We start from the raw sequence: 16,175 nt of genomic DNA, 5'->3' as shown, positions 1-16,175 counted from the left end.
TAACTGAATCTTCACTAGAAACTCAGATGTCAGCAAGCACTAACCCTGGGGTTCCCTTAGAAATCCTCGAGGGTCCCTGCAATGTCAGGGCTTGAAGCTAACAGAATTAATGGCGAAAGTGTTGTTATTTGATTTTCATTTCTGAATTTGATTTGAGGCACACAAGCTTGGTGGAGTAATGGTAATGTTTTACTGATCTCTGAAGCTAGTCATCACTTGATGAAAGGTTTAGAAGCCTGGAAGCTTTAGGTGCATATCTTAAACTTTATTCTTTCCTTTTCCTCCACTGACATTCATCTAAGTTCACATCTTATTTTAATTTCAGAATGCAGAGAACATTTGTGTTTTCTCAGTCAGGTATTTTTATGAAATTTCCCATTTTCTTTCTTTCTTTTTTTTTTTTTTAGAGAGAGGAGGTGGGGGGAGAGGGAGGAGGAGGGGCAGAGGGAAAGAGAGAATCTTAAGCAGGTGCCATGTCTCAGCATGAAGCCCAATGCAGGGCTCGATTTCACGATCCTGGAATCACGACCTGAGCTGAAATCACCAGTTGGTCGCTTAACCAACTAAGTCACCTAGGCATCCCTGAAATTTCCACTTCCAATAGTAACTAGAGATGTACAGTTTTAGTCTGAAATTGGGATCAGCTGGATTTTATTTTTTTGCATTTCCTCATGGAATTTGCTGAAAATTCATTTATCCACTTAGTTCAAATTATTGAGAAAAGTAATGAACTTAAATCAGAAGCAGATTTTAGTCAGGACACAAGTCAAAAGAACTACATAACCTAGAAAATTTGTAGATATAGATCATCTTTATCATTAGTCATAACCTAGGTTAAAAACCAAACTGTATACTTTAAACTGATGTGTGTGTGTACTGACACACAAACACCCACACATATTCACTTAGATGTATTCATATATACACCACGTTAATAGAATTCTTTAACAGTTCTCCTTTTTCTCAGCTTTACTGAAGTATAACTGACAAAACTGTAAGATATTTGAAGTGTATATCATGATGATTTCATATACATATACATTGTGAAAGGATTCCCCCCATCTAGCTAATTAACACATCCAACACCTCACATATTGATTTTTATTTATTTTTTTATTTTGGTGAGAACATTTAAGTTCTATTCATTTAGCAAATTTCAATTATACAAAATAGAATATTAAAGTAATATTAGAAGCCTACTGTTTCATTATCCATTAGTACAAAATCCACTCAAACTGAGCAATTGAAAGCAACAACTTACTATTTTTTACCAGTGTCTCCATTGACTGGACTCAGCTGGGAAATTCTTCTCCTTCTTATGGCATAGGATGGGGTCACTCAGTCACCTGCATTCAGCTGGAGACTGAGCTTGATTGGAAGGTCCCAGAAAGCTTTACTCCTATGTTCTGCACTCTGGTGCCCCTCTATGTGGCTGTGCCACATAGCCAGCTAGAAATTCCTCACAGCACAGTAATCTCAGAGGAGTCAGATTCTTTTTTTTTTTTAACTATTTTTATTTGAGTATAGTTGACATAATGTTACATTAGTTTCAGGCATACAACATACTGATTACCACGTCAGTAAGTGTAGTTACCATCTGTCACCCTGCAAATTTATTACAATATTACTGACTATATTCCCTATGCTGTACATTTTATTCCTGTGACTTATTTATTTTACAACTGGAATTTTGTACCCCTTAATCCCCTTCACCTCTTTTGCCCATCTCCCTATTCCTCTCTCTTCTAGCAACCACCAGTTCTCTGTATTTCTGAGTCTGTTTCTGCTTTTTTGTTTATTGTTCATTTGTTTTGTTTTTTTTTTAGATCCCACGTATAAGTAAAATTATATGGTATTTGTCTTTCTCTGACTGACTTATTTCACTTAGCTTAATATTCTCTAGGTCCATCCATGTAATCATGAATGGCAAGATTTCATTAATGATTTTATATATATTTTATTATGTATTTATTTTATTATATATATACACATATACACACACACATACACACACATCTATCTCACATACATCTCACATATTCTTTAACCACTCATCTATCGATGGACACTTAGGTTGCTTCCATAAAGTAGCTATTGTAAATAATGCTGCAAAACGTGAGTGTGTATATATCTTTTCAAATCAGTGTTTTCATTTTCTTTGGATAAGTACCCAGCAGTGGAATTACTGCATCATATGGTATTTCTAATTTTTTAAAAAAATTTTATTTGACAGAGAAAGAGAGAGAGAGCACAAGTAGGGGGAGCGGAAGAGGGAGTAGCAGGCTCCCCACTAAGCAGGGAGCCCGATGAGGGGCTTGATCCCAAGACCCTGGGATCATGACCTGAGCCCAAGGCAGATGCTTAACCAACTAAGCCAACTCAGGCACCCCTCTATTTTTAATTTTTTGAGGAACCTCCATACTGTTTTCCACAGTGGCTGTACCAATTTATATTCCTACCAACAGTGCATAAGGGTTCTTTTTTGCCACCACCTTGCCAACACCTGTTATTTCTTGTCTTTTTGATAACAGCTATTCTGATTAGAGTAAGGTGATATCTCATTGTGGTTTTGATTTGCATTTCCCTGATGATTAGTGATACTGAACACCTTTTCATGCGTCTATTGGACATCCATATGTCATCTTTGGAAACAAATGCCTATTCAGGTCCTCTGCCCATTTGTTAATGAGATTTTTTTTTTTTTGGTGTTGAATTGTATGAATTCTTTGTATATTTTGGATATTAATGCCCTACTGGAAAGATCATTGCAAACATCTTCTTCCATTCAGTAGGCTGCTTTTTCATATTGTTGATGGTTTCCTTTGCTATGAAAAGCTTTTTAGTTTGACATAGTCCCAATAATTGATATTTGCTTTTGTTTTCCTTGTCTGAGGAGACATATCTAAAAAAAAAATGTTGTTAAGGGTAAAGTCTAAAAGATTACTGTCCATTTTTTTTAGGAGTTTTATGGTCTTAGGTCTCATATTTAGGTTTTTAATCCATTTTGAGTTTATTTTTGTGTATGGTATAAGAAAATGGTCCAGTTTCATTCTTTTGCATGGAGCTGTCCAGTTTTCCCAGCACCATTTTTTGAAGAGATGGTCTTTTTCCTGTTGTATATTCTTTGTCTCTTTTGTCATAGATTAATCTCCATATAAATGTGGGTTTCTTTCTTGGCTTTCTATTTTATTTCATTGATCCATGTGTTTATTTTTGTGCCAGTATCATACTGTTTTGATAACTATAGTTTTGTAGTATAGCTTGAAATCTGGGATTGTAATACTTCCACCATTTTTTAAGATTTATTTATTTATTGGGGGGGGAAGAGAGGAGGGGAAAGAGAGAGGGCACAAGTGGGGGGGAAGGCAGAGGGAGAGCAAGTCAAGCAAACTCCCCACTGAGTGCCCAGCCTGACACATGAGATCATGACATGTGCTGAAATTACCAGTGGGATGCTCAACCAACTGAGCCCACCGAGGCACCCCATACTTCCAGCTTTATTCTTTCTCAAGATTGATTTGGCTATTCAGGGTCTTTTGTGGTTTCATACAATCTTAGAATTTTTTTTGAGTTCTGTGAAAAATACAATTGGTATTTTGATAGGGATTACACTGAACCTGTAGATTGTTTTGGGTACTACAGACTTTTAATAATATTAATTTTCTAATCCATGAACATGGTATATCTTCCATTTGTGTCATCTTCAATTTCTTTCATCAATGTCTTAAATTTTTCAGAGTACAAGTCTTTCATGTCCTCCATTAAATTTATTCCTAGATATTTTAGTCTTTTTGAAGCAATTGTAAATGGGATTGTTAATCTCTTAAAGAGATTTCTGTTACTTCATTATTAGTGTATAGAAATGTACAGATTTCTGTATATTAATTTAGTATACTACAATTTTACTGAATTCATTTGTTACTTCTAACAGGTTTTCATGGTCTTCAGGGATTTCTTTATATAGTATCATGTCATCTGCAAATAGTCACAGTTTTACTTCTTCCTTACTAATTTGGATGCATTTTATTTTTCTTGCCTGATTGCTATACCTAGGTTTTTCAATACTATGTTGAAAAAAAGTTCTAAGAATGGACACTCTTATCTTGATTTTAGAGGAAAAGCGTTTAGCTGTTCACCACTGAGTATACTAACTAGGTTTTTCATATATGGCCTTTATTATGTTGAGGAATAATATTATGTTGAGTCTTCTGAACTGACTTTGTTGAGTTTTTATCATGAATGGTGTTGGATTTTGTCAAATGCTTTTCCTACATCTATTGAGATGATCACATGGTTTTTATTTTTCATTTTATTAATTTGGTGTATCATGTTGATTAATTTGCAGATATTAAACCATCCCTGCATTCCTGGAATAAATCCCACTTGATTGTGGTGAATGGTCCTTTTAATGTATGTTGAGTTTCATTTGCTAATATTTTCTTGAAGATTTTTGCATCTATGTCCATCAGGGATACAGGATATCAAACTGTAATATTTTCTTTTTTCTTTTTTTTTTTTTTTAAAGATTTTATTTATTTATTTGAGTGAGAGAGAATGAGAGATAGAGAGCACGAGAGGGAAGAGGGTCAGAGGGAGAAGCAGACTCCCTGCCGAGCAGGGAGCCCGATGTGGGACTCGATCCCGGGACTCCAGGATCATGACCTGAGCCGAAGGCAGTCGCTTAACAAACTGAGCCACCCAGGCACCCAAACTGTAATATTTTCTTTCTTTCTTTCTTTCTTTCTTCTCTTTCTTTCTTTCTTTCTTTCTTTCTTTCTTTCCTTCCTTCCTTCCTTCCTTCCTTCCTTCCTTTCTTTCTTTCTTTCTTTCTCTCTCTCTCTCTCTCTCTCTCTCTCTCTCTCTCTCTTTCTCTCTCTTTCTTCCTTCCTTCCTTTCTTTTTTATTAGCATCTTTGTCTGGTTTTGTTATCAGGGTAATGCTGGCCTCATAGAATGAATTTGGAAATTTTCTTTCCTCTTCTATTCTTTGGAATAATTCGAGAAGGATAGGTATTAACTCTTCTTTAAATGTTTGATAAAGGGGTGCCTGGGTGGCTCAGTCGTTAAGTGTCTGCCTTCAGCTCAGGTCATGATCCCAGGGTCCTGGGATTGAGCCTCTCATCGGGCTCCCTGCTCGGCCAGGAGCCTGCTTCTCCCTCTCCCACTCCCCCTGCTTGTGTTCCCTCTCTAGCTGTCTCTCTCTCTCTGTCAAATAAATAAATAAAATCTTTAAAAAAAATAAAAATAAATGTTTGATAAAATTCACCTGTGAAGTCATCTGGTCCTAGACTTTTGCTTATTGGGAGGTTTTTTTTGTTTGTTTTTTTAAATTACTGATTTAATTTCATTGTTAGTAATCAGTCTGTTCAATTTTCTATTTCTTCCTGATTCAGTTTTGGGAGGCTTATGTTTCTAGGAATTTATCTATTTCTTCTAGGTTGTCCAATTTCTGGCATATAATTTTTCTTAGTAGTCTCTTATAATCTTTTGCATTTCTACAGTGTCAGTTGTTACTTATTCTCTTTCTGTTCTAATTTTATATGATTCCTTTCTTATTTTTTCATGATGAGCCTGGCTAAAGGTTCATCAATTTTGCTTATCTCTTTTTTTCAACATCACTTCCTCCATTTATACCTCTAGCACCTCCCAGCAACAGTTCATGCTGCAGCTAGGGGCCAAAACCAGGGTGGAGGACAAGAATAGAGACAGAGCAGCTTCAGGGGCACCTGGGTAGTTCAGTTGGATAAGTGTCTGCCTTCAGCTCAGGTCGTGATCCCAAGGTCCTGGGATCGAGCCCTTCATTGGGCTCTCTGCTCAGCGGGGATCCCGCTTTTCCCTCTTCCACTCCCCCTGCTTGTTCTCTCTCTCTCCACCAAATAAGTAAAATCTTAAAAAAAAAGATGGGGCAGCTTCACCCCACCCATGGGGCACCAGGCTGGAGTTCAGGTCACTCAGGCTTGGATTATGCCCTTCCTCCTCCTCACACCCAGGTACACCCTGTGCAGTTATACTCCGATCTCTGGGCAGGCAATTAAGTACAAGAGAGGGACTCCACATTACAGAGACTAGAGGAGGATCTGACTCTTCAGAGGTGTCCAGGGTGGTGCCCTGCACCAAGCCTGGTCAACTCAGAAGTTCAAGGTGCACCCTCACTCCTGCCATCTGGGAAGTGGTCACACTTACACAGAAGAAAACAGAGATTGGAAGAGTCCCCTACTCTCCCCAACCCCCACCCAGGACCTGCTGACCATGCAGCCACCCTTTTCACAGATGCCAGACCCCAAATTTAATTATTTTTTCAAAGGTCCAGCTCTTGGTTTCCTTGATCTTTTCTATTATATTTTGTCTCTATTTCATTTATTTCCACTCTGATCTTTATTATTTCTGTCCTTCTACTAACTTTGGGCTTTGTTTGTTCTTCTCTTTCTAGTTCCTTTAGATGTAAAGTTAGATCATTTATTTGAGATTTTTCTTTTTTCTTGGGTTGGCCTGTATAGGATAGTTAGACTCTTGCACAACAGCTGGCTTCAAGAAGAATAAGGTAGAAACTGCCAGTCCCCTTCAGGGCTAGGCCTGGAATTGGCATAGCATTACTTGAGCTGCATTCTATTGGGCAAAGCAAGTCATAAAGGAAGCTCCAAATTCAAGAGGAAGGGACGGACTCTACCTCTTTATTGAGAGAACCACATGAATGAGGGGAAAGGAAGAAACTGGTGGCCATGTTTGAAGACTATCTGGCACACCTACTTAAATTTCGAAGGTCTCTCTTTTTAAATTAGAACAGAGGTACTTTTAGATTTCTTCACAATACTAGACAATATTAATTGGTTTTTCCAAAATATTAGTTTGTCTAAATTCCATGAAACCCCACATGGGTTAATTTGCTTGTGATGCTATACTAGGCATTTACTAATTTTAACACTGAAATCAAACCTCATATTTCAACTTTATAGTCTTTTCTTCACTGTGCTTTCAATTCTTATTAGCCCTTTCTTCATTAGTTTACATTTCCCCCTTGGGATATAATTTGAAATCAAGCAGAAAATAAAAACTGAAAACAAACTTACAGTGTGTCTACATGTACAACCCAGGCAATCTAGTCAAAACCTACCATCTATCCAGAACGTCAAGAGGAATCATGAAACCTGAGAGAAGTTGCCAAGCAGTGTTTCTCACCATACATCTCACTCAAACAAAGTAGCTCCAGTTTTCTATTATCCACACCAATGGTTCTCCACATTGACAGGAGTAACCAAGAAGTGACTTTGCATTTAACAAGCACTTAATAAATATTAGTCACAAAATATGTTTTATAAATATATCAAAAAGTCATGCTAATTCTTGTGAAAACATCAGTCAAGATCCCTATATATGCCAGGCATTGGGAACACAAAGGTAAATTATCACCTTTTCAAAGTTTCAGAAAGCTAAGAATGTAAGATACTTCATGAGGTTTCTAGTTGTCTTTTTAATCTTTATTTTAATCATATGAAACAAAATGACCACTCATCAAAGTTTTCGTTTATCATGCTTTCAGTACCCTCAAGTGAGATTAAACCAAATAAAACTGCTGTATTGACATAAGGATATTTAACAATAAAAGATTTCTAAAATAAAGACAGAATCGCAGGGATGGTTTTCTCATCTCCAGATCAGAGATTTGAGGGACATAAATCTCACACAGAAAAATCTTCTGTAGGAAATAGGAAAATAAGCTCCCCTAAGATATGAGGAATACATGAAGGGTTTCCTTTATTGATTAATTCAATACGTATTTACTGAGTGCCTACTGTGTGCCAACTTGGTGCTGGGTGTGCAATGGAAAGGAAGGAAGGAAGGAAGGAAGGAAGGAAGGAAGGAAGGAAGGAAGGAAGGAAGGAAGGAAGGAAAGGAAGGAAGGAAGGAAGGAAGGAAGGAAGGAAGGAAGGAAGGAAGGAAGGAAGGAAGGAAGGAAGGAAGAAAGAAAGAAAGAAAGAAAGAAAGAAAGAAAGAAAGAAAGAAAGAAAGAAAGAAAGAAAGAAAGAAAGAAAGAAAGAAAGAAAGAAAGAAAGAAAGAAAGAGAAAGAAAGAAAGAAAGAAAGAAAGAAAGAAAGAAAGAAAGAAAGAAAGAAAGAAAGAAAGAAAGAAAGAAAGAAAGGAAGAAAGAAAGAAAGAAAAAGAAAGAAAGAAAAGAAAAAGAGAAAGAAAGAAATGCAATCTTCACTTTCACAGAGCCTCCTGTATGCTGGTAAATACAGACACGCAAGCAGCTATAATCTAGTGAGGTATATTTTAAAAGCAAGTAATATGAAATCCCATGGGATCACACAATAGGTCCTCTAATCTAGGGGAGGGGGTCAGCGACAGCCCCTATAGAAAAGAATGAGCATAAATTAGTTAAGTGTAAGTGCGGGGGGTGGGAAAGAATGTTCCAGACAGAAGGAATAGAATGTTCATAGGCCCACAGCTAAGAGAAGATGTTCCGTTCTGGGAAGTGAACATTCTTTAGTCTGGCTGGAGCACCACTGTGACAGGAAATTGTGGAATGAGTATGTAGCTGAAGCAGGAATGCTACTGCTTCCTCAGGAGCAAGAGAGGAGGAGTTGTTATGGAAGTCCACTAACATCCCTATTCTGAAGACTTAAGAATATACCGTAATGTGCATTATTAGCTTTCAACAGCATATGTGTATGTATTTGAGCATATCACACAAACACACAAAAGGATGGGGAAGAAAATACATCAACATGTTAACCATGTTGGCTGGTGGGATTACAGATGATTTTTTCTAAATGTGCAAACTTTGTCTTTTTTTGCATTTTCAAAAATTTTCACAATGCTACACATAAATATGATATTTAGCAGAAAAACATCATTCTTTTAAATATAAAATAACTTCTGAATATAACTACAAATGATGTTCCTGAACCTTTTTATAAATCCTCTATTTCTAAGGACACTTTCCATATTAGTGTTCTTTCTGTTCTTTAATAAATGTTTTGGAGGGTAATTCAGCTGAATTGAGTAACTAACTTTAGAACTTGATCCTTTATAAGAACAAAAGCATTTTAAGAAACACAAAAAAGAAAAAAAAGGAACACAAAAATGTATGCATTTTAAATTTGGTAAATATTTTATATATATACATATATGATTTTATACACCTATATGATTTGAATTTAACATATTAAATATTACTTTGACCACACTGTGAATACCTGAATGTTGCTAAAATGTATCTCTTACACAAACCACCTCTAAACTTTGGAGGACATAAATTGAAGTTAACATTTTTTCTGATTCTAGTAGGCTCTTCACAGTTTTCTTTCATTAGTCACCCCACATAATGTTTCCTCACTATTTGCAAATTCTGCTTCTCAAACCCAAATCCATGAGCCCATTGCATGGTTTGGAATTAAACCCAAAGTAGACAGGAAAACAAACTTATGTTTAGCTTTGTATGTGTGGGTGAGACCACAGAAGATGCACACAGAATAAATGCATCTGGTGACAACCGCAATGAAGACGGCAAGAGTGATGCACATCCTTGAAAATCAATATATATAAAAAGTACTTTGTTCCCCTAGTTCCATTTCTCAGAGCTGAGTTTATGCTGTTCTGTAATTCCAGGCATGACTGCCAACATCAAAAGTGAATAATCTAAGTCTTAGCTCACACACAGACCTTCAGAGGCCCCTGGCATATTCAGAACATCAAAATTCATAACTTAATTTGTTTACTTAAGGAAACTCTCACTTGGTTATCGAATGTGAAGTGTCTTAGAGCTAAGATTAAAAAAAAAAAAACCTAACATGCCTGAATTATTAATTATCAGTTTACAGCTTAAGTCTTTACTTGGCAAAACAATTCACTTTTCAAAGATTGTTATAACAGGTCTTGGGCACAGCTAGAGCAAACATTTGTGTTTGTATTAAATCTGGCTATTTCCACATATGCTCACTGTGACTTCAGGAACAGAGCCATAGGGAGAAAGTAAGGCCAGCAGTCATTCACGTTGTGCTGATAACAGCAATTTGGGTTGGTAGGCTAGCTGTGTCAAAATGAACACTAATATTAATATTTATAACTTGCTTTTCTCCTGCTTTAAATCTACTGAAGACATCGTCATATTTATCCTTAGGCTATTCTTGTGAAGAGCACAGGTACCAATTTAAAAAAAAAATGTAAGAAAGTTTCTATAATCCTCTTTGTGATGTCTGGTTCCAAGTTAGAAAAAAATATTATAGGTATTTGAAGTTCCCCAAACTGATACTCCCTGATTGAATAAAAAAAGGTGTTCCAGTTATATATTTACTGTATAGCTGTCTACCAAATCAAAAGTGTGACTTACAGACTGAAGACAGGAAGAAGACTGACCAAGACTAAAGGAGATTTATAGGATTTGCAGAAATGCTCCTCTGTCATTTTCTCCCACAATAGAACACGGTGTTCCAGTCCTAAAATCTAGAGGGAAAATAACAGAGCCGTGGTTCAAGCATCACATGGTAACAGGAGAGGCTAAAGAGATCTGGGGGTTATGTGCACTATTTCCCAACCTCAAAGCAGACCATCACCCTAACTATGTTGTAAACAAATAAAAGCCATAAGTGGTGGGACACACTGACGTTTAGTGATGGATTCTAATGAAGCCAAACCATGTGTTCAACAAATGTGTCTTAATGCTTAAAATTCTAATTTTAGAATGTCACTTTTGTATTTCATTCTTAGAAATTAAAAAAAAAAAGCCTCTAAGATCTCCTCTCCCTTCCCCCTTTCCTTCTTCCCTTCCTTCCTTCTTTCCCTCCCTCCTTCATTCCTTCTTCCTTTCCCTTCCCCTCCCACCCTCCCTCCCTTCCTTCCTTCCTTTTTTGATTTTTCTGAACTAAATAAACTTTGTTCCTTATAAAATCTCTGGGACAATTTCTCAAACAATCACATTTTATATTCAACGACCTGGTTTGCCCAGTAAAATATATAAGTAGCAGAAGAGGCACAAGGTCCAGAAGAAGTGAACTCAGATACTTTCAGATTGAATGATGCAAACTTCATCTGGTCATAACAGTCACTTAAAATTGGGAGATGTAGCTTTGAAATCATCTTAATGATACCAAGTAATGAATCAAAGAGAGATGTATAATGTACACATGAAGCATGAATTATAGAAATCACTCTGAAATGTTTGTGTGCCTCAGAATAACAGAATGCACCTGTAAAAAGACCCGTTTCCCTAGAAATGGAGTCCAGGAATCTGCATTTTTAACTAGCACCAAAGTTAGTTCTGCTCTATGGGCCACACTTCAAGAAACATGGGTTAAGAGTATGTATTCTACTCCTAAGAAAAATCAGTAATAAATCAGTCATTTAAAATAATCATTCCATAATGCCTTGTGCCCAGAACTTAGCAGAAAAAAGGTCAGAAAACAAGGCAGACACTATCCTGCCTTCATGGAACTTACATCTTAACTATTGGATATAAACAAGAGGAAGAAAATTATGGTTATATGTAAGAAAACTTGTTAATTTTTATTAAATCCTTCATTCCTGATTTGCCTCTTAATATCCTTTACACAATACAAACTTTGAACAATGAGAATTAATTTAGAAACAAAGCTTACTTCATGTATTTTTAAATTCATAGGCAGTGATAAAGGAAAACATAATAAAAAGTTTCATTAGGGCTTCATTAAATATTATAATTTCAAGCTTGAGTTCTACTTAGAAGTAGCAGACTAGGAAAGCCAAACATCCTGAATCAGGCTGACCTGAACTGTTTCATTCGGTTTTCATGTTGGGCCAAACTGCTAGGTGTGCAATCATGTGGTTTGGGTAAGGGCTTTCATGAGCTTAGGTCAGGTCTGGTTTGGCTCCTAAAGAATGATACCTAGGGAAAGCATATTGACAACTCAAGAATTCTGGTGGTTATCTAATCAATCTTGACCACCAGGAGCTTTCAGATGCGCTGGGGACACCAAATTTTAAAAACTAGACAAAAATAATACTGAACAATGTCATAGAGAAAAAAAAGTCCATTAGGATTTCTGCAAAAGCAGATTAGTGTGGTCTGGAAAAGGAGAGTTTCTTGTGATTAAAAGGTATAAAATGGGCATCAGAAGATAGACAGAATTTAGTAGATAGAAGAGTATCCACTAAGAACACAGAATGAGTACAAGCAGAGGAATGAAAATAGTCTGAACAGCACTAATAATTTTGGAATATCAGGAAACAACATTAGATAGAAAAGAATCAACCCAGATAAAAGCCAAGCCCTGAAATCCAGATCAACTGCAGCAATTACAAATTGATTTCAAGTTAAAATGAAGATTTAAATAGATGTTGCCAGGCTTCTTTTCAAAATTTATAGCTACTTTCACATTTTCATTAAGAATGAGTAAGAGTACCCATGTTCCTAAAGACTCCTCTTCCCCTAATCTACCTTTGCAAAGAACATTAATTGGGGTTTGTATTTTTTTTATCAGTCTGAAGGGTATACAATGATATTTCATTGTTACCATAATTCACATACTACTAAGTTTGAGCACGATTTTATTTATCTTGCTTTGTTGAGCCATTTAGATTTGTTCTCTTGTAAGTTGCCTCTTCCTATCTTTCTCACATTTTTCTACTGGCTTGTCAACTTCTGGTTAATTTTCAAGCTCTCTGTCTGTCCTCTGTATTGCAGGTAGTTTTTCCAGATCTATGAATTATCAGTTGACTTCCTGACTGATTTCTTTAACCATACATTTATCTAGTCAAATATTCTCTTTCCTTTTTGATGGCTTAGTTTCCAATCTTGGTTTAAAAAGCCCTACCCTGACCATTCAATACAGTCATCTCACATCTAGGAATCTTTTTCAAAGAAATAAGAACAGCGTATAAGAATTTAGGTACAGGATATTTAACATATCATTATATAGGCAAAAAAGTCTGCAAAGCAAGGGAATGTCTGTCGGTAGAAAAAGTTGGGGCAGATTATGGCACATATAGCCTTTGGAGTTGAATTGGAGGGAATTCTGCAAGGTAATATTGAGAAAAGCAAAATGTAAATATGTGTATAATTAGATCCTATTTTTGAAAATCAATGACAAAACAGTTGTATATGTATTTACATAGGTTTGTATTTATAAGTGTTTAAGTTATATAAATATATATCCTATATAATTATATAAACCTGCAGGATTCACACTAGATTGTAACTATGGACTAGGAGTGGGGTCGCTAAGAAAAATGGGGAAAGTATATAACATTCTATACATTACATATAATACATACATAATAGTACGTGGCATATTACATATAATATGTAATATTATATGAGGGGTGGGAAGAGAGAGAGAAACATTTCTTTTTAATTTAATGACATTTTTTTCCCAAATGGAGGTGAAGAAACAGATATGAAAACTCCCAGCAAGTTTTATTTTTAAAATGCAAATTACTTCATTTCACCATTAGATGCCATCTGCTAATTACCACATTATACCAATTGGCTAACTATTGACCATCATACTGATATCACTCAAAGCTTCTCTGTTTAACTTTAGGAGAGTTAAACTCTCTATGATTCATCTTGGAAAGAAAGATAGAATATCAGGATTGATCATAAAGGACAGATGTGAGCATTAAACTAGATAGTCTATGTAGGATTTAGGACAAAGTCTGGCTAAATAAACACAAGTGGACCTAGTAATGCTGAAAGTACAAATGGTAATAAATAATATGTTATGACTGCTTTTAAAACCCTTATCAAATTAAGTGCTTAGTTTGTGCTGATCTCCTTGGCAATTTCCATCTAATTTGTAATTCATTTATCAGCATGAGACACGGCATGCTATGCTAACACTCTGATATTCATTCTCCTGATGTAGTGTGGTTCCTTAACTTCTGCTTGCTTATTTAAACTATTTCTCATGTGTCCCCATCACACCTTTAGACTTGTGACTTGTCTTTATGTTAACAACGGTAATAACCAACATTTCTGCAGTTCTTTATAGTTTATAAAATCTTTACATACTTTTCTCCATTTAATCCTCACAATTCTTCAGATAAAATGTCAGAGACCTAAAGTAGTTGTAGTTTCCCCTAGATCATAGCCAATAAGTGAAGAGCCAAGAGTCAAACCCAGGACTTATGCTTATAAAGCTCTTGCTCTTTTCAATTTTAATAGCTACTGTCAGATTGATTTTTCAAATACAAAAAGGATGGGCAAAGATCTAGTATCTTTTTTTTTTAAGGCAATCCTTCGAGTTGTGATGATAATATATTTTATGTAATTCTAGCACTGGATTTGTAATTCCCATCATTTTTCTGACACCACATAAGTCCTGGGAATATAAGTTCAGGATCATGAAGAAAAAACTATTATGATGACAGGCAAACTTATTGCAAGTTGTCCCATATGTCTGTTTGGTTAATACAACATTCATTCTCTTATATGTGGCCCAAAGCGGGGAAGGAAGTTTTTCTGTTCAAGGTGAGCTAATAAAGTTTTCCATATATTAGAGAGTGCATTTGTCCCTACGAGTACATCTACTTATACATGAGAGAATTTGAAAAGCCAGTAAGCATAGCCAATCATCTCTGACAGAAAAAAAATATGTAACTATGACATCTTGCATACAAATTCAAATGTTTAATGCCGAGACACTTGTATTTGAATTTCCTGTGTTTGAAGAAATGAATGTGTCCACAGATTCTTTTTACGAGTTTTAGAGAATAAAATGGCTCACAAAACTATCCACATTCCTCAATTCTCATAAAAGGAATTTCTTTAAATAAAAGAGGTCTTTATTTTTATCTCAGAAGTTACCCAGCAACGTCTTTAATTTGACTGTAAACTATTAACACATGTTTGGGAGTACTTTATCAATATATGGCCCTAAGGGATAAGTGATAAGGGGAAATAAGGGAAGATGTGTAAATAATTATACATGGACCTATCCTAAAAGAATCTGTAGCCTACAAACAAGGGAAATAAGACATACATACACACACACACACACACACACACACACACACACGCACACTCTAAAGTAAAAGTGATGAATATAAAAAGCTAAAGCAGAAAGTTGTATGAGAAAAGGCTTAAAATCAACCAATGTGGGGTGCCTGGGTGGCTCAGTCAGTTAACCATTTGACTGATTTCAGCTCAGTCATGATCTCAGGGTTGTGAGAGGAAGCCCCATGTTAGGCTGTGGGCTCAGCGGGGAGTCTGCTTAAAATTCTCTCCCTCTCCCTCTCTCTGCCCCCCACCACTCCCGCACATGTGCATGCTCTCTCTCTAAATGAATAATTAAAAATTAAAAAACAAAATAATAAAATAATAAAATCAACCGATGGTGGATGTGATTTTCAACTCTGCCAAAGTGACACTGGACAAGTTACTTAGTTTCCATATTTGCTATAGAATGGGCATCATGATGCCTACCTTGCATAATCATTATGGTAACTAGATAAAGTAATATGTGTAAATCATGTAACTTGGTGCCTAGGCCAAAGATCTGCTCTGTAATGGCCACTATGATCACTATAAGAAAAGAACTACTGAGGTACCATCAAATTTCAGAGTCAGGAAAAATAATTTTAAGAAGTATTGTGGAGGTACAATTTATAAAACTTGCTACAGGCTAAAACTTTTAGAGGTAAAGGGAAGGGAAGCAGGATTGATGAAAGTTATGAAGACAGATGAGCTAAAGGATGGCAGTGCCATTAATAAAAATACCGGTAAGGATGCAGGAGGACAAGATTAACCAAGCATAAGAACTGCTGTTTACAGAAAACGATGTCATCATCCTTTAACTAGCTTGCATTTAATCAGGTATCTTCTGATGTTTAGAAATAGGAAAAACATGAAAGTCCTTTTCCTATGGGTCTGTTTTAAGCAATTTAAATTAGATATTCAGCAAAAGTGCTTGATACTATAGGAGAGGTACTTTTATAAAACTTCACGTGCACAGGCCTCCCCGGACTATGCAGCTGGTTCAGAATTACCTGACGGTGTGAGAAAATGAAATCTGAAAAATCTGGCTGTTGAGGAACAAATGTTATTGTACCCACCAAATCAAAAATGGAGCCAAAACTTCAAAATCCTCTATGTTAAAGGAAAAAGGAAAATCTTCAAATACAAGATGATGTAAGCTGAGGTTGGGAGATGCTTTGAATGATGAAATCCCCTAGTACATGAAAAAAACCTACAATAAACAA

General features: G+C 36.0%; 1 long non-coding RNA gene across 3 annotated transcripts in view; it reads right to left on the bottom strand.

Moving 5' to 3' along the window:
• LOC113920538 overlaps nt 1-16,175 on the bottom strand; it is a 478,451-nt gene that overhangs the window by 295,587 nt on the left and 166,689 nt on the right. The window contains exon 4 of one of the 3 annotated variants that reach the window (XR_003519305.1): nt 10,331-10,442. The exons of the other annotated variants lie outside the window; for them this stretch is intronic. This is a non-coding gene — a long non-coding RNA (uncharacterized LOC113920538). Of the gene's footprint in view, nt 1-10,330; nt 10,443-16,175 lie in introns of those variants that run through there. 3 annotated transcript variants of the gene reach the window in all.

Source organism: Zalophus californianus, chromosome 3, assembly GCF_009762305.2.
Source record: "Zalophus californianus isolate mZalCal1 chromosome 3, mZalCal1.pri.v2, whole genome shotgun sequence".
NCBI lineage: Eukaryota > Metazoa > Chordata > Mammalia > Carnivora > Otariidae > Zalophus > Zalophus californianus.
Note: the sequence above shows the minus strand (reverse complement) of the source record. Positions and strands in the feature narration are given on the sequence as shown.